This window comes from Apium graveolens, chromosome 11, assembly GCF_009905375.1.
Source record: "Apium graveolens cultivar Ventura chromosome 11, ASM990537v1, whole genome shotgun sequence".
Classification (NCBI taxonomy): Eukaryota; Viridiplantae; Streptophyta; class Magnoliopsida; order Apiales; family Apiaceae; genus Apium; species Apium graveolens.
Window position 1 is genome coordinate 3,751,290 of NC_133657.1, and position 24,800 is coordinate 3,776,089.

General features: G+C 34.0%; 2 long non-coding RNA genes and 4 other non-coding genes across 12 annotated transcripts; 1 reads left to right on the plus strand and 5 right to left on the minus strand.

Annotated features, from left to right (window-relative positions):
- The first annotated feature begins 9,028 nt into the window (after nucleotides 1–9,028).
- LOC141695201 (uncharacterized) lies at nucleotides 9,029–19,355 on the plus strand. Of its 7 annotated transcripts, XR_012564364.1 has the most exons (7): nucleotides 9,029–9,150; nucleotides 10,347–10,885; nucleotides 12,498–12,696; nucleotides 13,454–13,686; nucleotides 16,222–16,432; nucleotides 17,570–17,799; nucleotides 18,936–19,355. It is a non-coding gene; the product is annotated as an uncharacterized LOC141695201 (long non-coding RNA). The 7 variants fall into 7 exon arrangements; XR_012564362.1 differs by having other exon boundaries at nucleotides 17,570–19,355; XR_012564363.1 differs by having other exon boundaries at nucleotides 16,324–16,432; nucleotides 17,570–19,355.
- LOC141698918 (U6 spliceosomal RNA) lies at nucleotides 13,852–13,954 on the minus strand. The gene has a single exon (XR_012565415.1). It is a non-coding gene; the product is annotated as a U6 spliceosomal RNA (small nuclear RNA).
- Nucleotides 14,054–15,570, minus strand: LOC141695200 (uncharacterized). Its single transcript, XR_012564359.1, has 2 exons — nucleotides 15,365–15,570; nucleotides 14,054–15,287 (listed from the first exon to the last, which is right to left on the minus strand). It is a non-coding gene; the product is annotated as an uncharacterized LOC141695200 (long non-coding RNA).
- On the minus strand, nucleotides 14,062–14,177 carry LOC141698745 (U5 spliceosomal RNA). The gene has a single exon (XR_012565249.1). It is a non-coding gene; the product is annotated as a U5 spliceosomal RNA (small nuclear RNA).
- Nucleotides 15,391–15,586, minus strand: LOC141699360 (U2 spliceosomal RNA). Its single transcript, XR_012565829.1, has one exon. It is a non-coding gene; the product is annotated as a U2 spliceosomal RNA (small nuclear RNA).
- Nucleotides 18,146–18,248, minus strand: LOC141698814 (U6 spliceosomal RNA). Its single transcript, XR_012565315.1, has one exon. It is a non-coding gene; the product is annotated as a U6 spliceosomal RNA (small nuclear RNA).
- Nucleotides 19,356–24,800: the final 5,445 nt, after the last annotated feature.

The following is a 24,800-nucleotide window of genomic DNA, read 5'->3' on the forward strand; positions in this document are numbered from 1 at the left end:
GGAAGTTCTGATGATTAAGTTCTGATGTACCCATATCAGTATTTGTGTGAAGAATTACAGGAATAAACATTCACTTTTCAAGTTAAGGAGCCATATTCTGATGACTTTTAAATCCTGATAATAATCAAGTTCTGATGTTGACGTGGCTGTATTTATCTACTTGGTTTATTTTTGGTCATTACTTGAACAATCATATTTTTATAGAATATTGGTTTATGTGAGATAAAGCAGTCATAATCATTTCTTTAGTGGGAACAGTTTTTTTTTAAACTGAACGTGCAATGTAATTATTACTTATTTACCGTGCCCATTAACTTTTGTCTTAACTGCTGCATGCCTGACAGGTGTAAAGGTCTGTTCCACTTCTTATTAACTGCTGTCACGTAGGGTGTCTAAGTAAAAGAAATAAAAGATTCATTTTTATTCTACTTTCTCTCTCTATTTTCTTATTCTCTCTCACATTTTCTGACGGTTTTCTTTACATACATTTTCTGAAACACCTTATAGGCACTCTAATTTCTCATTTATTTCTGATGGCGCCCAAAGATTTAATTGTTGATGGAGCCAAGTTTGTACCAAATAACTATGCTGCAATCTTAAATAAGGCTGGAGCTCCATCAGATTTGCATTTTGTGCAAGATTTATTAGCTCATAGTGAGATTGGGTATGCTTTGACCCAACCTCAAACTATTTCAAGTTAACAAGTGCTGACATTTTGGAGAACTGGGTTTTTTGATGATGGTGGTGCTACTGGTACTCCAAGCATCGTTTTCATATCAGGAGATGTCGAGCATGTGGTTACTCCTGGAGCAGTTCGTAAAGCTCTTCAATTACCTGAATGATGCACATTCTCAACAGTGGAGGATCCTGTCTTACAGCAGCTCATGGCCAGTTTGGGCTATGAGAAAAGTTTGGGAAAGCTGGGTCAACTAAAAAGAGAAAATATCAGAAAGGAATGGAGCTTTTTCTTTGATTGTATCACTAAGGCATTCGCCAATAAGTCCTCCAATTTTGATGTTATTCCCATCATGAGTCAGCAAATCGGGTATGCCCTTATTCATCAAACTCATTTTGATTTTGCAAGTGTTGTGCTAGGTTTCATAGGGGATTGGATGACAGATGATAGGAATGTAGTATACTTTGCTAGATTCTATCAACTTATATATACTTTCTGTTGTGATGATGAACCCCAACCTACCAGTAATTTAATTCCACCCTTTAAGCTTGCAAAAAGAGCTTTTAATGATCTGTTAAATGCTGACATTAAGAAACAAGTGCAAAGACCCTTACAGATTCCTCAGTTAGTAAAACAGATCTTGGTAAATGTTGATCCACAAACATACACATTTGTTTACCCTGATGTTCAACCCACCAACATATCACAACCAACTCAACAGCCATCAGAACCTACCATCTCTCACCAACCTCAAACTTCTCAACCTCAACCCTCCATCAGGACATATTTCAAACCATCACAGTCATCTCAACCTCAACCATCAGCAAATTCAGTGAAGCCTTCATCTTCCAAACCCAAGAGGACTAAGCTCAGACCCAACAGAAGAGAAGGAAAATTGTTCTGAGAGATGAGTCATACAATGAGGAACAAGTTCCTATATCGGAACCTGTTGTTTTAGAAGCTGAGAAGATTTTTTCCCAGAAAGATAATGAAACTGGGAGTTCTAGGCCCCTCAATAGGCTTAGAAAGCTAAATACTGATGATGAAACTCCCAAAGTCTCTAATTCTGCAAAGCGACTTAAGAAGCAAAGAGCCAGGAGGGCTATAAGTGTATCATCACACTCTGAAGATAATCTGAAAGCAGCTAAGGAAGGGGGTCAGGAATCTCTGATCCCAACAGAACCTATAGTCATTGAATTACTTCCGACTGCTGAATCAGCTCAAAAGTCTCCTATTCAAAAATAAGAGGATATTCCAGAGACAGTGTCTACACCTCCTGTGTCTCCAATAAGTGATCCAGTTAAGGGTGTACACGTTTTGGCCAACCCGACCAATCCAAACCGAACCGACCCTATTTCGGCCGAACCAAACCGATTTTTTTCAACCCGATATATAGTTGGGTTGAAAAAATGTCAACCCGATTTAATTGGGTTGGATATGGTTTTCGATTATTTTAAACCAATCCAACCCAACCCGATTAAAATATATATGTACATGCTAATAAGTTAATCCAAAATTATGTTTAGGCCATTTACATAGATCCATATATCTTTGACTCTAAATGTAACTTATAACCTCCATGTTCATAGTTCATTTCGTAACAACAATAGATGTTTGATTAGTATTATATTTTTTGCATTTATGATTCATTCCAATATTTAAAGCGTAAGCAATATTATTAGTACTTTTGATGTCTAAAATTAGATGCTTAAGACTATTCAATATGGAGAATTGTAATATTGTTTTGAACTATTTTAAAGTATTTTAAACTTTGAAACCTTATGTTTTATTAAAAAATTTTAAATTAATTTTGTATATTTAATAAACCGATCAAACTGATCCAAACCGAACCAAACCGAAGTATACAAATTGGTTTGGGTTACAAATTTAAACGGTTTGGGTTGGGTTGAAATTTTGAAAACTCGAATTAATTGGGTTGGGTTGCTAAATTCTCCCAACCCGCCCAACCCGATCCGTGTACACCCCTAGATCCAGTGCATACTGAAGACCCAGGTACAAGTGCTGAAATTGATATTCATAACTTGATTGTGCCTGAGGTTCTGTACTTGGAAGCTCCACCAACTCAACCCACTCCACCAGCAACACCAATTCAAGATGCTGATTTCAATGAAGATGTTCCAACTACACCAATTTTGAATCTGGATGATGAAAATCAGATTTTAGGTGGGCATCAAGATTTGGCTGTTGATCAGAACTTAGATGCAGATCAGAACTTAGAGGATGATGTTAAAGCCTCTATAGCCTCACTTACTGTCATTTTATCAGAGGATGTTGATATTGCAGGCTCTGTAAGTTCTGATGCTGATAATGCTGAACTTACTGGTGAAGCTGTTGAAAATGTAGATGCCGATGCAGCTGGTCCATCTGGACATGCACCTCAACAAGCTCCATGTAAAGCTGATTTGATCAAGAAGTTTGTTAAGGAGGATGCACCAGTACCTTGGAGTGAAACTCCTAGAGGAAAGGAGTGGACTAAAGAATGGAACTCAGTTAGTTTTGTTCCTACTGAAAAAATTCTTGCTGAGCACCTTGCCAAAGCTGATTAAATGTTGATAAATGATGATTTCAAAGCACAGCTGAGAGTTACTGTAATGAGTACAAGGCACATTCAAGGTCAACACTCCATAACTCATGACAAGGTGAATAAAATTCAAGAATCTTTGATCCAGTAAGATATGAATATAAAATTAGAAAAGAACAGGTTTTTCAAGCCAGCCTTTGACATAATTGGTATATTGAAAAAACTCAGGAGAAGCAACAAGCTCAGATTGATGAAATTCTAAAGAATCAAGTTTCTCATCAAACTCAACTCAATGAGATCCAATCCTCAGTGGAATTGATTTTCTCTCTTCTTTTACCCGCTGATGTCAAAAAGGGGAAGAAAGTAATTAAGTCCAAATGCAAATCTACTCAATCACTGAAAGGAAAGAATGATGGAAATGATGACCAGGGAAACTCTGGAATGGGTAGAGGTCATGGTCAAGGCAAAAGTGGCAAAGGTTCTTCATCAAAGACAACTGAAATTTCTACACAAAGAACAAGTTCTGATACTGGGAGAAGAATAAGTTCTGGTACTGGTAAAAGGATAAGTTCTACTGAACATCTGGAACTCGATGAAGAAATTTCAATGAGATTATTTCTTAAAGAAAATCTTGGAATGGACTTTGAAAGTCTAAAGGAAGAAGAAGCTAGACTTAAAGCAGAAAAAGTCAACTCCAAGTCTAAAGCTTCTGTTGTTGAAAAGAAACTTCCAAATCCTAAGGGCATTGTGATAAAAGAAAGGACAAATCCTGAGGCAACCAAAGCCAAATCACAAGTGGAGGTAGATCCAAGATCCAAGGGCAAAGAAAAAGTTGATGAACCTGTAAAGGTATATGTGCCAGTCATAGATGAAGAAATATCTGATGAAGATACTAGTCTTACTCTGATGAAAAGGAAGATTTGTCAAACAACCTCTGACATGGCTCAAGTTGTTCAGAGTCAAGATGTAGTAAGTTCTGATATGACAGTGAAGCAAGCAACCTCTGACATAGCTCAAGTTGGCTTGATATCAGAAGATAAGGAAAATGAAACCTCTGATATTGCTCATGTTAAATCTTCAAAGATGTTACTGCCAGGATTCACAAAAGCTCAACAGACTCAACCTTTGAAGACTACATCAGGTGGTTTTGAAGCAAGATTTGTTACAGGAAAGGAAGCAAGAGATAAATCTGGATTGGGTAGTTCAAAAGAGAAGATAGTAAACAATACTACCAATGATCCAACTTCCTTAAGTGAACCAGGTGTAGGAGCAACTCCTGAGAGATTGAATCAACTTGAATCTGTACAAATGGTTTACCATTTTTTTTGAAAGAAGACATCATGTTATACTTTATGACAGATGGGAGGGTATTCCATATCAGGGAGAATGCAATTTCATTGAAGTATTTTGAAGATCTGGAACATGTTCTATTTCTGCTTCAAGTTAAAAACAGTTCAACAGATGGTGCTGCAGGGTGTTTAAAGTCAAATATTTAAAGACAGAAGAAGCTTTACTCTGTAAAGTCTGACAGCCCATACTGTCCCAGTTACAAATCTCACAGTGGAGAAATTGTTGAAATGAAGCCTAATACTGCTAAAATTATCACTACATTTTCTGGTATTAAGGGACTTGAATTCAATCCAGAGTCTGATAAAGCCTACATCATCAGACTAGATCAGGATATAAGGAAAGCTAAAATAAATGATCTCAGGGCAGCTATTTTTCAAACTGGTGAAGATACAGTTGAATTGAAGAATGCTAAAAGGAGGATGATCAATGAACTTGAATATGCTGAGAGATGTTTGTTGAAGAACTATCTCAGAACAACTCCTGACATCAAAGAGATCAAAAATTGAAGCCAAGTCAAAGATCTACAACTGCTTAAATTTTGAAGTGTATACAGACTGAAGCTGATATCAAACTTTGAGGATGGTAAAGCTATAAGGACTGTAAGTTGTAGTTATCTAGTTAAATTCTCATACATTTATACTTAATGTTTTTGACATCATCAAATATCTGTTAAACTTGTATATTATGCTAATTTATAAGTTGGGGGAGATTGTTAGATATATTTGTGATGTCATGTCTAATATGATTTGTGTTTAGTTTTCAGATCTTACTTAACAGGATAAATCAGTACTTAACTGGAAATCAGTACTATACTGAAGTCAAGACTTAAGATACCAGAACTTAAGTTATCAGGAGATATTTATCAGGAGATAATATCAGGACTTAAGGAGATGTTCAGGTAAGGAAGGCGGCTGATTGAAAGGAAAAAAGATCAAGACAAACATAAGAAGAAATATGCATGGAGAAGAATTCTATAAGGAATAGAATACTTGGAAGAAAAGATAACTTATTGATATATATATTAGGAAGCAGAATTGTATTCGATATCAATTAGAAGATTATCTTGTAACTGTGTAGTATATAACAGGCATAGGGTTTACACTATAGGTGTTATCATAATCGAGTTTATTATTCATTGTAACCCTATCAGCTCTCGTGATAATTTGTTCATCACTGAGAGAGGACAGTTCTTTGTAACAGAGTTTATTGTGTTGAATAAAATCTATTTTTTATTACTTGAGTTCTTATATTCGATTTGATTGTAGTAAATAATGTATTCAACCCCCTTCTATAGTGTGTGTGACCTAACATATTTGAAGAAAAAAAGGAAGAACCAAAGCCAATTCAGTCTACTACTATAAATCAACCAACTATGCCCACAATGGAGCAAGTTGAAATCAAGGTCCATCCTGGTATGAATTTTCATGGTGAGCCAATCATTCCCAAGGACGAACCAATAGACTGGGAAAGCCTACATATTCATGAGCTGAACATCCCAATACCAACCACTTCTAAAAGAAGAAAGAATATACCAAGAAAACCAATCAAGTCTATCCCATTAAAATCCAAAGCCTTATCTAAACCCAAGACAACAGTCAACAAAGGAGATCAACTCTTTATTTGTGATATAAAGGAGTTTTTAGACATTAATCTTTACTTGAATGAGCTAGATGAAGTGAGAGCAATTGATGCCCACAACAGACTCCCGGAAAGATTAGTGTTCAGGTATAAAAGTGGAAAGGAAATAACATGGCCTCTTCATAGGATTCTCAATGAAGGCTACACTGTCTCAGTTAAAGTATTCTCTGCAATCAAGAAGGATTTTGGATTCACCCAGGTGGCCAAAACTGAGATACTTAACAAAATTCAACAAATACAAAGAAGCTGGAGAGAACCAGGTGCACTACCAAGAATCTTAACTATTCCTTACACTGGAAGTAGAGTGCACTTGAAGCCATATTGGTTGATGGAGTTCAAGGATGAAAGGAACACCGGAAGATTTTTCAAACTAGAAGACCAACTAAAAATGTCAAACAATGAAACTCTCAAGGAAATGCAAGAGATGCTGGATCTATCTAATGAGGATGAATCTGAATTCTACAGACAACTCCAACTCTAGATAGAAGAGAATAATGTGAAGCTGAGAAAGAGGACTAGACATTTAAGGAAAAAAGATTAATTTGCTCGGACTAGAGGAGCAACTTGAACAAAACTTGTGAGACTTTTGAACTTTCTTTCATCAACTTTCAATAAAATTTACAGCACTTATAATTTTATCTCCTATTAAATGATCCTTTTGTATAAGGTGTTTTGTTATCATCAAGTCCTCCTAAATTTATGCCTACAATTCTAGTAAACATAAATTAGGGGATATTGTTACGAATATGTTATAGGCTTGATAATATTTTACCAAAATACCTTAGTAGATTTAATTAAGTGTAATTGTACCTTTCAACGGATAATCTTACTCTGTCATCTGTTGAAAGAGTAGTTTATGTTTAAATAAGTTTTTGTAGCACATTCATGTATACTGTAATGTCTTAGAGAATTAGAAATTGTAGGATATTCTAAGTCATTTTGGCTACTAGAATGATATACAAAATAGGTTGGCTAATTGTAGATATTAGATGCCTCATAATTTTGCATGAATGAAATTGAGTCAACTGCCATGAAAATACTTTCAACGGATGTTTCTACAAGGCTTCGAAGGATGACCCAAGTCTCAATCAATGGATGATCCAATAGAGTCTCGACGCATAATCAACAGAGTCTCGACAAACAACAAATTCAAATAGGAGTTGATAGTGACTTGACAGTCACATGGGTTGATTGTATACAAAAGGAATGTGGCAGCCTGTAATAAGGATTATGAAGATCAAGAATCATTTTCATTTCCATGCAAAACATGGGCGTTCAAAGATGCCATATCTATCTGGATTGCATTGGACAGAGAAATAAAGAAACATGTGATTAGACCTAGATAATATACTTTTGTTTTGTCTTATAACACATGTAATTTGGTGATATTATAAACCAAGAGTAGCTAGAGTTAAAAAGTGAGATTGATATAATCAAAACAAGCAAAACAAGAGAGCATTTGTAAGCTATATCTTTAAGAACTCTCAAGTTTTAGTTTGTAAGAACTCTTGTAAGTAGCTGTGTGCTTTTGCATCACAAAGATCTTCTACATTTATATATATATATATATATCTGGTGGAAATAACAATCCACCAGAAAGTTTTAAACATCCCAATTTATTTACTTAGTATTTGAATACTTGAATATTTCTTATCCGCAATTAGCCTATTTAAACATTGTCATATTTATATCTGTAAAGAAGTTTTAATTTCCAAAAGAAATCAGAATTTCATTCAACTCCCCTAAGTAATTCTGTAGTTAGATTGTTTGGGATTAACATATATGTATAGTTATTTTCAAATCATTTTACTTAAAATTTTAAGCAAATCAATTTCAAATATTAAAAATTTGATTTCAAATTAAATTCAAAAAATAATATAGTATTAAAAATAATATGTGCATCGCACGGGTTTTAGGCTATATACTAGTGATTCTTAACTTACAAGTTATTTGTTTTCAAATCTGATCGACTCATCGCTACCTTCTAACTTTAATCCTGTTTTTTTATCAAATTTTAAATCTTTTTTTTCAATTATTCTAATATTACAATTCTAAAAATTACGAAATATTACATAAAAAATCAAAGAGTTTTTAGTTACGAGAAAATCAAAAGTTAAAAATAGCTAGAACTAGACGACCACATACTTTTTTTTTGTTAATCATTTAATTTTATGCTTACTTTAAGGTAAAAACATTTCATCTTATATTTGGACATATATATATATATATTTAAAAAATTGATTATAAATTTATCACTTCTAGTATTAAAAAAAAAGAGAATAAAAGAAAATTCAAATTTAGAACGAGATATATGTAGAAACAAATTGACAAAAATAACTGATTTTCAAAAAAAATAACGAAAATAACAATTCTGAAAAAATGACTAATTTTAGTCGACTGAATATTTCACTGTCAGTTTGGATATCCTAATTTGTATAAGATATCATCTATATCACATTAATCATTTATATTTAAGAAAAATTATTAATGTACTCGACTTTTCCGAATAATACCAAAATTATAACATTTTCCTAACGGAAGTTAATAATAGGGGAACAATATAGAATGATATAATAGTAGAATGGTGTCATTTGTAAACCAAAACTATTTTATATACCATTTGGAAAAATCAATTTTAAGAGAGTATCATTAAAAATTTTCCAATATTTTTTCACTAAACTAACACGTTCATTTTAAATAAATTAAATATTAACCGGGCATCGGACCGGGACTAAACTACAAAAAATTTATTTACTTAAAAATTAATGATGCTAAACATTAACAAAGTGAAAAATAGTTAATGTATTTGAAAATTAGTGGGTAGAAAATCATGGCAAACAAATGGCCAGCAGAAACGAAGCGTACGCTACTTTTTGCACGAGTTTCTAGGAGATATCTCTCCGATCATCATCCGGCGATTTTGAAGCTTTTCCTTTTATCTCCGGTTAGTAAACTCTTCTCTTATTCTTGGTCGCTGCTGTGTTTGTTCTCTTGTTTTTTGTATTAGTGTATTAGGCATGCATGTGTATGTGTCGGGGGGAGAGAGAGAGGGAGAGAGGGAGAGGGAGAGGGAGAGGGAGAGGGGGAGAGAGAGAGGGAGAGAGGGGAAGAGGGAGAGGGAGAGGGAGAGGGAGAGGGAGGGAGAGGGAGAGCGGGAGAGGGAGGGAGAGAGAGGGGGGGAGAGGGAGAGGGAGAGAGAGAAAGAAGAGAGAGAGGGAGAGGGAGAGAGGGAGAGGGAGAGAGAGAGGTAGAGGGAGAGGGATAGAGAGAGATGATAGTTATTTTGTAGTTATACATATATGTATTGAATAATACTTTCTCTTACTAATTATATATGTTAAAAGTATGGGTTTAATGTTATAATTACTTCTTGTAACATCTAGATTTATGTATTATTGAAAGATTTAGGAGATCTGAGCTGCTTAATTCTATTTTATTTTTTGAAGAAATCTATGTGGCTAATTGATGGCATAAAAAAGTAGATTAGATCGTGTGAGATGACCTTTAGGTTTTTATTTTGTATGAGCATATGTTGCGTGTGTGTGAACTATGTACTTTAGTGGAAGTGACTGTTTTTTGACATATGTTTACTTTAGTCTAAGTGACTGTTTTTTGACATATGTTTAACAGCTTAAAGCGGCTTGAAATGGGTCTACATGTAATTATGTCAAGAAAAATCCACGGTGACTTGAATCTGGTGAACTAACTTTATGTTCATGAAAAAACAGATAAAAAAACCCCGCCCCTCCTTTTTTTTCTTTCAAAATTGGTCAAATTTGTTAGACACGTAATTATTAACACAATGTAAGGGTGTCTTTGGTTTTAAGTCAATTAAAAACAGATAAAAAAATCCTGCCTCTCCTTTCTTTTTTCCTTTCAAAATTGGGGAAATTTGTTAGACACGTCAGTATTAACACAATGTAAGGGTGTCTTTGGTTTTAAGTCATGAAAACCAGTACTCATTGTTAACACAATGTAAGGGTGTCTTTGGTTTTAAGTCATGGAAACCAGATATAAAAATCCTGCCACTCTTTAAAAAAAATTGGCGAAATTTGCTAGATAATGTAAGGTGTGTTTGGTTTCGAAGTCACGAAAAAACCAGATATAAAAAGATGGTTGTATGGTTGACTGCCCCATCAGGTGTTTGATGGACAAGTGGAGAACTGGCCTGTTATCCTTCCACCGACAGGAGAGGGAAGTGTTTGCTGCTCTGTGAAGCCAGCCTAGCGCAGTGCCCTCCTCTTTAGGGGCCAGGAACTCCAGGCCTTCGCCTAAAGCCCATGACCCTGTTCCTACTTGGAATGGGCAAGCCAGTGAATAACCCCCAACAGGCCCAACCTTACATTGTATTTCAATAGATGATTTATAAAAGCTACTGAAATCGTATTGCTCATGTGATTCATTGATGTTTAGACTTGCAACTAACAATGCCAGTCTTGTGTGGATGATAAAAGAAAGTCAAAACCTTCACCACTGTATGCAATAATGGTCTCGATGGATGCCAAATAAGCTGAGTGTCACATTGCACTTCTCATTACAATGTTCTTGTTCAATCTGCTGCTTTTTTGGAGTTGTGACTGGAACAAGTAACGTAGAGAGAAATAACAGATACATTTGTAAGGCATCCAGAAAACGGTTCCTGCCCCCAAGGAGTAGATTCATCTGCCCCTCCAAAGTAGGTAAAGAAATCACCGTTTAACCCTCTTGTTCTTTGGCTTATGGTGTGCAATAGTGACCTATATTATTGAAAATACATAATGTTATAATGTTCTATCTATTGCTCCTAATTTTGCTGATAAAAATTAAAGAGTAGGAATAGTAAAATTATATCTTGGGATTATTCGTGCACATAAACTATCGACACTGTAATTAGATGATTGAAGATTCGTTATGATTGTAATTAATAGATGTGTATAAAGCTTTAGCTTACTGTTTCTTATGATATATCTAATGTTGATATACTGTCCAAGTGTTCTTTCTGGTTGACTCGGGGTGTTTTATAAAATGTTAAAGCCTTAGCCTCCATGGTCAAGAGCTCAAGATTTCGATCTCAATGGACAACCTGCAACTCTTGGTGATTTTTTCCGTTTTAAAGCCATCCAAATTGTGTTTATATGTAATTTATATTAACAGATATCGAGGGAAAATACTCAGAATTTTCCACTCACGTGCTTTAAGTAGATATATCCTGTATTACAACTATAGTTTAACCACATAGAATTGGAGGACACTTTTTTGAACTACAACTTGCAGGGGTGCGGGAAAGCTGGCCACCATGTCACAGATACGGGTAGACCTTAGGTAAGCACCCCTCGTATGTGCAACGGAGGTCACCAACCTAGGCAATTGGCCTTCATCATGTTTGTTGATCTGTATTCGACGAGGGAACATTGATTACAAGAAAGTGTTATATGCAACTCCTACTATACAAAGTAGTATATCCTTGATTGTTTTAAACTGATTTTAACTAAAAGACTTATTTTATCTACTAAGGTGTAGTTTGCTTGTGCTTATTACTGTGAATCATAACCGACTTACAAACTGAAATTTAGATGTGTGTGTGAGATAAATTAAAGTAACTTACTAAGTCGGTTAAAAGTTGAATTTAGGAAGTAGCTGTTAGATACTGAATATCAGTCTACTAAATTTTTCTCTTCTCTACGAAAACTCGTATTAGGTTTTGTTTTTTTAACGTTTTTTATGCAGTTATGCAGTTTAAGTTAGAATCGTTATTAGATTCTTTTCTAAAAGTACAATTACCAGCTTATAAGCTGCGCGATGCACGGGTTTCTTTTCAGTATTTACCAAATTTTTTATCTCTGTCTTGATAAATTTTTATTATTTTGAATATTTTGATAGTTTACTATATTACAATTGGTGCAAGTGATTTATATTGGTTCTAATTGTGTACTTGTAGGATTGTAATATTAGTAATAGATTATTCATGTGAAGGTAAACTATTCGTGTGCAACAAGGACCTAAGTTATTGATAATACGAAGCTTAATACTTCATGCAATATTCTTGTTTGCAATGTTTGGGCAACTGCTCTGATATATTCTCTGATAAAAATTAAAGAGCAGGAAGAAAAACGAGAAAGCATGAATAAATTAAGTATAAAGAATTTTGAATCATAGGTAAAAAAAAAATTCAGTCGTAAAGGAATCACATGGTTTTGAAGTTCTGTAAATTTTTAAAACTGCACAAATGCTATGAAACTTGATCGATTTAGCGATAATCTGTGTAATGCCTCTGAGAACTACTAACGCGAGTATTCTTTCTGGTTGACTCAGTGTGTTCAATATACATCCGAGCCTTAACTCTCAATGCTCTAGATTTTGGTTTCAATGGACAACATGTAATTCTCGGTGGACTGTTTCTACCTTTTGGAAGTTTAGACGAAGACAATTAAAATACACAAAGGCGTGATGATGGGCTGGTTCAAAGAAGCAGTACTGCAAGGTACTCGGAAATTTCTGATTTCTTGGTCAGGTGAAGCATGAGATGGTAACTTATATTTATGTGATTTAATTACTTTTATCTTATATCATCTTTGCATATCAATCCAGTTTATGTGATTTATTACGAGAAGAAGAGAGGTTGTGTGTGTGTGCGTGTTCTGAAGAACATTAAGATTTTAAAAATGTGATGCTTTTATAACCTCGTATATAATGTTACATCCTATATTGGGGAGAGTAGAATGTTAATTATACTTGGATAAATCAAATTTGCATCTTAAATGTTTAGCACATGCAAAGATAAGAAGGGTTTAATGCAGAAAACCAAAGTAAATTTAGGTAAATAAAATTTTGAAATGGTGCATCTATGGGAAAATTGACAGCTAGAGGTGTCTCGAACTGCAAGGGGAAAGCCTCTAAACCACAACATTAGGGAACAGTACGTGCAGATGGGTATAATATTTCTCTGAGCAAAGAACTCCTACCTAAATCTCCCTGATTGGATGCATCCATCCCACCTTACGGCCCAAACCAGGAAATGCTAGAGAGCTAGCCAGTGGAAATCTAAACTAATACTGTGTAATAGATAGAAGTTGTCCATAATCATGCAAAATAGTTACAATAATGACTGTGTCAACTTCATAATTTATAGACCATTGTGAAATATATTATATACGTTGTAACCGAGTAATCTTTTAAAAAAGTTTTTGGTTTTTATTTAAAGAATTGTATTGAAGCTTGGTTTTTTTTAACGAGCATGAGTGTAATACTTCTGATTGTATATTTCTCAGTCTCAAGCACAACTGCCGATCAATGTTTTCTTTCTCGTTGACTTGACATGTTCTATAAATGTTTTGCCTTGGCGTCCATGGTCAAGATTCCGATCTGAAAGGTTGCGATTCTCGGTGAACAATCCATTTTCAGTCTTTGACCTTTTCGAAGTAGGAGACGAAGGCAAATAAAATCGACAAAGGAATGAGGATGGGCTGGTTCGAAGAAGTGGGACGCTGGTTCGCGTAACATGGTAACTTACATATTTATGCAATCTAAACGTTTACATAGCAATTTGTTGTTCCAAGTTAATGTCATTTTCACCAAAAAACAAGGGCTAGCTAGGGAGAGTGTGATATTAGTCTAAACCCCGATAAAAAGTAAAAATCGGTTACTAATTTTGCAAAAAGAAAGTTAAAAAAATTTGGACCATTTCTCGATTTGTGCATGTCATCTTTGCGCAGGGGCCATGCTAATCTTCTCTGTATTGTTCCAATTTTATCAGATGTCCCCGAAGGGACAAATAAATGATCTTAAACTGGGTTATATAGGAGAGACTTGGACCGTAGGGGACAATTCCGTTCATTTGAATAAAATTTAAGTAAAAATTAGACTAGAACTGTAGGGGATAATTCCACTGGAATCTCCCTCCAAAAATGATCGTATGCCATTATAAGTAGCGAGCACACGGTATTCTTTAGTAAAAGGCGAAAGAATAGTTCGCTTTGTGCTCTCTACATGGCTGCGTGAGATGTGTTAGGAATTAGTGCCCCTTTATATTGCTGCGGGAGGAGCATGGTTGCTTGAACTTTTCTATATGGGTCTGTTTGGGCACTAAAATATGACCCGGCTTGCTATTGAGAATTCTGCTCCCTTTTGTTTTGTTTTCCCTGCAAATCTGAAAAACAAATCAGCCTTTTGTCAGAGCTTTTGGGTAAATCACAGTGAAACCGTCACCTTGACGAATCCGTTGCTGGAATTTTACGTCATGTCCTTGCCTCATAGGTGAGCAGGGTGTGAGTACAAGAAGTTACACTACCTTGGAAACACTTCATATAGTCCCCGGAGGCACTCCTAGGACTCATCCGATGCATTTCCCCAAGGAACGACCATGACGTTTTTGCCAATTTTCCACGATAAAAAATCCGATTTATGTTTTGGAAAAGAGGACCATAGATATTTTGATTATTTCTGTTTTGCCATGTGGCACGGATGGAAATGAATTAGATAACAAATTTCCTCAATTGTGCTTTCTTCCATAAGCCATACTGAAAATTCTGCTCTTGCGGTCATTTCAAATCTTTGATATGTTCCTGTTGCTTCTCTGCTGATACATTGGAGAGGAATTTACCATTAGGAGTCTAAAATTTGTAAAAATAACCAGAAATGTTTTGAATAAAATTTACCATTAGGAGTAACATTTGTAAAAATTACCTGAAATGTTTTTAATAAATGATTTGGTGGGGTGCGCCAGGCCCGAGCAATAGTGCAACACTTGTGCGACACGTGCAGACCCTAATAGCAAGCTATTGTACAAGAAGTTACACTACCTTGGAAACACTTCATATAGTCCCCGGAGGCACTCCCTGGACTCATCCCGATGCATTTCCTGTTTAGGAGCCCACCCAAGGAACGACCATGACGTTTTTGCCAATTTTTCACGATAAAAAATCCGATTTATGTTTTGGAAAAGAGGACCATATATATTTTGATTATTTCTGTTTTGCCATGTGGCACGGATGGAAATGAATTAGATAACAAATTCCCTCGATTGTGCTTTCTTCCATAAGCCATACTGAAAATTCTGCTCCTGCAGTCATTTCAAATCTTTGATATTTTCCTGTTGCTTCTCTGCTGATATATTGGAGAGGAATTTACCAGAAATGTTTTGAATAAAATTTACCATTTAGAATAAAATTTGTAATAATAACCTGAAATGTTTTGAATAAATGATTTGGTGGGGTGCGCCAGGCCCGAGCAATAGTGCAACACTTGGGCGACAAATGAAGACCCCAATAGCAAGCTATTGTGATGGACCTTCCCCCTTAAAAAATTAATTTAATATCGTGTGAACCGATGGCCCACATATCAGATATTAAACTGATAAGAACAGATACTACACTTGATCTTAGCCAAAAGGCCGAGAAAGGTATGACTTTATTCTGTGTGTAATTCTGTATTTATACATCAGTCCTTATGCCTCTTCCAAATTTATCCCGATGTGGTACCAAGGTCTTTGACTTTGACAATACATACACACGGCTTGCCAGCCATATTTATGGACAGAAGAGAGTTACCTGTGTGCTGAAATCACTTGGAATTAGTCCGAGTGGAAACAAATCTTCTGACCATGGTGAATTTTTTATTTGGTACAGAACATACACAAATACCCAAATGAATGAGATATTACAAGAGACGACTAGAACACATCTTCACTAAAATGGCGAACTATATTTGACAGTTCCTTGGCATTTGTAGAATTTTTTTCGTTTTCAACCCATCCAAATTGTGTGTATGTGTAATTTAATCTTAACAGATATCAAGGGAAAATACTCGGAATTTCAGTCACGTGCTTCAAGTATATATATATATATATATATTGTAGTACAGCTATAGTTTAACCACATAGGATTGGAGGACACTATTTTGAACTACAACTTGCAGGGGTGCGGGAACGCGGGCCACCATGTCACAGATTATGATTTTGGCTCCACTTGACTGTTTTAGCGATAATCTGTGTAATGCTTCTGAGAACTATTAATGCGAGTATTCTTTCTGGTTGACTCAGTGTGTTCAATATACATCCGAGCCTTAACTCTCCATGCTCTAGATTTTGGTTTCAATGGACATGTAATTCTCGGTGGACTGTTTCTACCTTTTGAAAGTTTAGACGAAGACAAGTAAAATACACAAAGGCGTGATGATGGGCTGGTTCAAAGAAGCAGTACTGCAAGGTACTCGGAAATTTCTGATTCCTTGGTCAGCTGAAGCATGAGATGGTAACTTATATTTATGCGATTTAATTACTTTTATCTTATATCATCTTTGCATATCAATCCAGTTTATGTGATTTATTACGAGAAGAAGAGAGGTTGTGTGTGTGTGCGTGTTCTGAAGAACATTAAGATTTTAAAAATGTGATGCTTTTATAACCTCGTATAAAATGTTACATCCTATGTTGGGGAGAGTAGAATGGTAATTATACCTGGATGGATCAAATTTGCATCTTAAATGTTTAGCACATGCAAAGATAAGAAGGGTTTAAGGCAGAAAACCAAAGTAAATTTAGGTAAATAAAGTTTTGAAACAGTGCATCGTGGGAGAATCGACAGCTAGAGGCGTCTCGAACTGCAAGGGGAAAGCCTTTAAACTACAATATTAGGGAACAATACGTGCAGATGGGTATAATATCTCTCTGAGCAAAGAACTCCTACCTAAATCTCCCTGATTGGATGCATCCATCCCACCTTACGGCCCAAACTTGGAAATGCTAGAGAGCTAGCCAGTGGAAATCTAAACTAATACTGTGTAATAGATAGGAGTCCATAATCATGCAAAATAGTTACAATAATGATTGCGTCAACTTCATTATTTATGGACCATTATCCAATCAAAACAAGCTAAAGTTATAAAATTTTGTTTTTATTGGGTGCCCTTGTGTGCCCTTGTGTGCCCGCCATAGAAAAACCGTAGATTAAACATATGAAGTATGTAAGAAGTCTTCTGAAATCCTGTAGATGTGCCAAACAGAAATAGACCGTTCTCTACTTTTTGCACGTTTTTCTAGGTGATTAAAAAAATGAAACGCAAGTATCTGATCATCTTCCTGAGATTCTGAAACTCTTGTCATCTATGGTTAGGAAACACTTTTGTATTCTCTTCGTGCTGTTTATTGAATTGGTCTTATGACGTGCAACACTGACCTATGTTATTGTTAATACAAGTGTAATTCTTCATCGTAAGAATATTCCTCGGGAATTCTCGTTATAGTGGAAAAATGGGTTCTTGAGTTTTTTATTCTTAGAATGAAAAAATGTTGGAAAGGTTGATGGTTTAAGCAATCATTTGTGTTATGCTTCTTATTATATAGTTCTTGAGCAATCTACTCTATCAAGTGTTCTTTTTGGTTGACTCAGTGCACTCAATATATGTCAAAGTCATGCTCAAGATTTTGGTCTCTCAATGGACAACATGGAGCTCTCAGTGAATTGTCAATCTTCAATCTTCTTCTTCTTCCTTTTAGAAGTTGATACGAAGACAAATAAAAAAGACGAAGAGAATGGGGATGGGCTGGTTCCAAATGGTAATTGGATTATTTTTGGAAGTCAGTCAAGACTATAACAAATAGAAGAGACCAGAGAAACAGGTATTGAAATTAATCTTAAATTGCTGCTTCTATTGTCAAGTGAAGTATGAGAGGGTAACTTGGATTTATGCAAATTAAGTGTTTTTCATCTTACATCTTGTTTAGATTATGAGTCAGTTGCTCCAAGACCCAAGTTTAAGTGATTTTAACCGAAAAACAAGGGTCGGCTAGACAGAGTGTGCGTGCAGTGCTCTCCAAAGATAGCCAACTCAGTCTAATCTGTAAAAAAATGATTGCCAATTAATCGAAAACGGGGATTAAATAGTAAGAGTGTCTGTTGATCCCCGCCAAAGACGGTCACAACTTATAGTTTAATCCTAAAAAATATTGATTGCTAAATTGGCAAAAAAATTTGGACCATTTCTCGATTTGTGCGTGTCATCCTTGCGCAGGGGCCATGCTAATCTTCTCTGTATCGTTCCAATTTTATCGGATGTCCCCGAAGGGACAAATTGATGACCTTCAACTGGGTTATATGTCGATACTAGTGCAACTTACATTAGCCAATGTGGGTCATTATTTGAACTTCTAACACAAATCAGAGTAAAGTGATGCCATAACTCCCAAGTCCAAAATTGTGCTCTAATATCAACCTTTACATTCACAACTTGTCCACCATATTTTTTAGTTTATCATAAATTTTGTTTGGTTAGTTTTTTTATATAATCTAACCATCCTTTAGTAGCATCTAGGCCCCCATATATAAGACATATATTACTACTACATAATATAATATAACAGCGAAGCTAATGAGTGTAACAATATTGAAATAAACTGGGAACCAAACACCTTAATTAAAATGTAAAACAAATGCAAACAAGACCTTGCTGAGTTTATCTGACAAAAAAAGTCTTTGCTGAGTTTAGGTTATTCGTTTTTTTTAACCATCCTTATTATGTGTACAGTAATCATTTGCAATGTAAGAGTGATTTATTCTATAAACTTTTAGGAAATAGAATTCTGTTATTCTAATCTTAGAAACACAGGACTTTATACTAAAACGAGGTTTTATAAGCTAAAGACTATATACATCACAGCAGAAATGAGTCTGCAGAAGTGAATTGTCACTTTTTATATGAGAGAATTGTCTCATAATTGATAGAAGTGAATTGTTTTTTTTTGGACTTGCACAACAGATTTTTAATAGCAACAAATTTCTTTTTTATGTGGATTCTGCATCTTGTTGTCAATTTTGTCCCCTTCAAAATACGTCGTGATTGCTTGATAAGCGAATATGGACCTGATCTTGGAATAGTTCAAGCTCTTTGTTACCAACAGTTTGTGTAATGCTGAACCAGGGCGACAATGGGATTTGTATACAGGTAGATGGCAATTCCTCAACTCTTCAAATTTTTAGCATAGTTCTTGTAGTCTCACTGGGCGGCAATTCCTTGAGTTTTCATATTTTTAGCATAGTTCTTGTAGTCTCACTGGGCCTCATATTGTACATCTTAAAATGATGCTCGGTAGCATTACGCCCACCTTTGTTTGTGCAGGCATATAAAATGCAATATTGTGAGTGCCGTTGTTTATGTTACTCTCTTCGTTTCACAATACGTCCTATTTGGAAGAAAGTTTTGTTTCAATTTAGTCGTCTCTATTTAAGTTTATATTTTCAACATTAACTCTATTTCACATTTCTCTAATTTATATTTTCAAGATAAATCATATTTAAAATATTATATTCAAATTAATTATAATATGTTCACTTTTCTCAATGTGCATGGTTTTTTTGAAAGTGTTTGTATGTTGAAACTGATGGAGTAGCCTATAAGGGTCAAAATGATCTAGTTAAGACAATAAATAGTAGTGTGAGCTGTGAGGTATCATTGAATTGGGATTTTTAGTTGAAGCAGATCTTTTTATATAAAATGTGTATGAATTTTTAAAACCTATTTATTCTTGCACATCAAGGGCGTAGTAGAATGAATAGGTTTCCTAAGGAGGCGCTGATATGTTACTCCTACTCTTTTGTTAAGGTTCGACAATGTCTAATCTTTTGACCAAACTGTGAATACTTAAAACAATTTAAAATTAAATCTAATTCAACTTATAATTCAAAATAAATATGGGAGAAAAAGAAAAGAACTAAATAAATAAAAGTAAAAACAGTTTGTCTAGTGTGCACATTGACACATGCTAAGAAAATGTGATTGATGAGTTGTAAAAATTTTATTGGTGGAAATTTGTGTAATTATTAATGAGGTATTCATCAATATTTTGTGAATATTTCATCAGACTATTCTTAGCATGGGCACATACTAGAATCCTTTACAAAAAAAGTAAAAAAGATGTCTAATTTTATAATTCTTTACGAAATTATTTTTAAAGTTGGTTTTATTTCTAAAATCCTTTACAAAATTATATCTAAAATCCTTTACAGAAAACTAGAATAGTCAAATTTGATAAAAACTAAAGTGATAATATCTCCTAATAAAAAAACTCACTCGCCGGGATCAATATTAAAATTTATTAACACCTTTATTGTGATAATTTATTTTTTGCATAAATTTAGTGTACTTCGTTTTTTATACTTGCTTTGGTAGTCAGTTTTAGGTACTTGAACCTATTAATACTATAAACTTCTACTCTTTTTTTTTCTTTTTCATCGTATAGGTGCGTACTGGGTAAACTCTATGGACTCCCACAATAGTCTGCAAACCACAAACTTTTACTTAATTAAAATGTATCGTAACAAATTTAATTATATTACGATTATAAATATATTCTAGTTTAAACACATATAACTATATTACTATATAAATTTTAGAAATTATTTATTTAAATTTTATTTCATTTAGTATGATTAATTCAACATTATAATCTTGATTGAAAAATACATTATAATCAATTTTTTTTTATAAAAGAAAACCTTAATTTGTATAAATGTAAAATATAATATAATACATATTAAAAGTAATCCCAACAATTTAGTACAATTAAATTTCATTGATTTTAATAATATAATATAAAAAGAGTAATGCTACATGCACAATATTGAACAAAAAAACTTACAAAATTATGTGACGAGATGTGATATTTTAATTAGGGCTATTTATGTGAATGCCAATTAGACCTGTCGATGGAGTGAAGATCTGATCCGACCCGATACGATTCAAGACCATTTTAGCGGATATGGATCGACCTATTAAAAATCTGATCCGAGATTCGATTCGATAAGAAAAATCCGATTATAAATGGAGCATATATGAATTTAGGCCGATCTAATCCGTTAATAACCCCTTATTTAGAATCTTTATCCTCAGTTCAGACCCATGGTTTGTACTTCATTCGATCCGGTCTTTAGAGTCCGGTTCATTTCTAAATTATACTCTAATTCTTTTAACTTTTCATACCTACATACCCTTATCTCAATTCACATAATAGTTTCATTTGGATACAACAAAATTTTTTTTTTGGCATTGTTAAAATCAAATACTCTACAATTCAATGCTATATTTAACTTTTAGTATGTTTCCCATTTATAATAACTTTTGTAATAAGTTACGTTAAAAAAAATAAATATACATAAATGAAGCGTATATCCGATTCGAAATTCGTGATCCATATCCAGATATGAATCGGCCTATAAAAAATCTGAGGTTGAACTAATCTGAATCTGAAAAAATAAATAGATATGGATATGGATATAGGTCGATCTCATCCAAGCCTGGTCCATTTACAAGCCTAATTCCAATCAATACCCACTGTGATTTTGCTAAAACAATTTGTGGATCTTACATTTTCTATATAAAAATGAAATAGATTTTATTTAACCACCTCTCTTGCTCTTTTCAGTTTTCACACTTTATCTTCGAACTAAATATTTGACAATAAACTATTCGTCACCTCCTTATTCCTTTCAATCTAGCCCTATACGACTACATTATATCAGCATCATCTATTGTTTTATATCTACATACACACTTTTTCAAGTGCTAAGCAAACAGGGTTATTAAGAACTAAGAGTTCCCTTTCACTACTCGGTAGAAATGATAATAACTAAACTTATTACTTATATTATATCATACAAAATTACAATACAACACTTAATACTACACCGTTTTAAGTGTTTTAGATCATGTACAAGTGTATATACAGGTTTTAGTCATTAAGGACTAGTTTTTCGCACACATTACTTGCTGAGATTAATATACACACACTACGCATACATACACACACACATATATATATAGAGAGAAATCATAATATTTTCAAGATAAAGTCTCAAATCAACTGGTACGTTTGAAGTCAGAGTTGTATTTTATTTACATTTCATCAAATGTATGTAGGCGCGTTTCTCGAAATTTGTGCATGTTAAATTATTTTTATGTAAGCAGTATGAATATCGATAGTTGATACGATGGATTATTGAGGTTTTTGTACTTGTAGATATCTGATTCAATAATATTGCATGAATTTATTGAAGTTCAGTTTACGATGTTGCTATATTGATTATGATTTTTTTATTTTTGTTTAGTACTCCTGGATCTAAACTCTGTTTATTATAATTTGTTCTTTATGATTTAGTGATATTATATTGTTGTTCAAAGTGAGAGATGTTATTTATTTATTTTGTTTGAATTGCATGGTTTTGACTTGTTGCTTCGATATGAGTTCGAGGTTGAGCATGCTGCGATTAGCGAGATGATTTGAGAGTCATGAAGTTATATGAGGTGTTTTTAATAGCATAACTCATAAGAATAAATCTAAAAGGGGTTAATAAAAGTTTTTAAGTATGTCCGAAGATTAGAGAAAAGTGGTGCTTGAATTGGTCTCAATCAACCACTTGGCTGACATTAAGTGTAGAGTCTCAAGTGTCTGGTTCCACTTTTGCAATAAAGCTAGTTTATCACCACGTTTGAAACGCATATTATTGCTTGAAAGTTTCATGTCCATGATAATTTCTACTACTCTTTTAGTGATGTTGATAAAACTGTTATTAACTATCTAGCCTATTATTGTGACATAAATGGAAACAAATGTGACTTTGTTTGATGCAGCTCTGATGAGCCTCAGTGAGGAGGATTTTTTTCAAAATCAAGGTGACCAGTGTGGTTACTACCATGACGCTAATGCTAATGGAGAAATGAATCCAATTGTCACAATTTGAGTAAATAATCCCCAAATTATCACTTTTGGGTATTAAAGCCCAAAGTATCACTTCACCACGTTATATAATGTAGCATTTTTTTAAGACCCTAAAACGTAGTATCGTCTGCCGTTTTGTGTTTTATTTTAAAAAAATAAAACCTCACTACAGGTTTTATTACAGAGACGAAGACGAGCGCAAAGTCCATTAGGATTATACACGAACATGCAGAGGAGATACAGAGCTTCAAAATCATTTATGCTTACAATAATCATGAACCTTGAGGTAAATAATTGTGCTTTTGTAATTTTTGAGTTTTTATGTTTTTTATGATTTGATTGCATAAATGGAGTTTGATTAAACTACCCATTGGATTAAATCTGTTTTCGGGTTCTATTTTTGCTTTGAATTTGAAGAACAAATTATATGTTACCTAATTGTATGGGTAGAATTGTGTATCAGAATACATATAGAGAGGTGTTTCCCATTATATCTGCAATTTAGGTAGTAGAATTTTTAGGTTATGAGGCCAGAAGGTAATGCAGAGATCAGTGTATATAAGCTATGCTAATATATCTGACATTTAGGTAGCATACTGTAGGGTGTATGATTGCAAATAGAAATAACCCGTGGGAGAATTATTGACATCTGGCATAGTTAGGATTTGGAATTCCGTGTATGAGTCACAAGGAGATAGTAGTTTATAATCCCAAACCTGCTTAATGTCGATGTATCTCTCCGTATACTATACTATACTCTGGTGTAAAAATATGAAGATACATAACTAATAAGGATAATTTACAAACAAGAATAGGAATTGAATCATATACATCTACTAAAAGCAAACTCGCCAAATGAGTCAAGGATGAAGAAACGCCATATGTTAAGAAGGAAACTATGAGTTGGACTGATTGATTTAAGAAATAAAACGTTGCTATAAGAATAAAAATATAAAGATGCAGGTCATAACTGGTCATTTGTCATGATATTAGTATTCCTTTAATATAGGTTGTTGAATCTTATTTATCATTACATGACCAAATTTATAGACCTGTAAAGTGTAACATAGTTATCATGTCTTAGAAATATATTTGAATTAAATTATTGACAAACCATTAAATCGTAATAGATCTAGTATGATTATACATAATTCTTGTATTGCCTTTTACTCTTATGGTGTTTATACTGGGTCCTAAAACTAATGTCCTCCAACAAGACTATTTTATCTGGTTTCTTTACTTCCCATATTAAATTGTATCCTATTTGTTGATTTGAAGCAAATTCATAATGGAACCGGAAAAGTTTACATATTCATCATCTCACCACATATAGAACAATAGATAGTGAGATGCAAGGTGGATTTCCTTGCTATGGTCTATGTTGACATACAGACAGTCCATAGATATAGAACAATGAGAGAGTTATTATAAATTTGGTTTGTAAGTACGGTCTGGGTAGATTGAGATGTCCGTAAGAAAGATTGTTTCCGATCATTGTAATCTCTACATTGTTACATTTAAATGTGTATGCCCTTTTTAAATTTTAATTTGATATATTACTCGGAAAAATCTAGGAAATTATATGGAGAGCAACAAGTGTTTTGTGATCTGGTAGTTTAGTCTATTTCATTGTACCCAATTTTCAGCTATTGTATTATGACAGTGTACTAAAATTCTGTAAATTGATGATCATAATTGTCCATCATTGAAAGAATTAGTTATCGTGTAAACAATGACTGTCAGTCCCGTTTAATCTATTTTATGTGTCTACTCTACTTTATTGCGTCTTATGAATTGAAATAATATGTTTATGTGTTTTTTAACTTGTACATATATATGTTTCCAGGATGTGCATCCGGGTCATGTTAACCCTAGCCTTCTTCATCTTTAGGCTTCACATAGATCTTCAG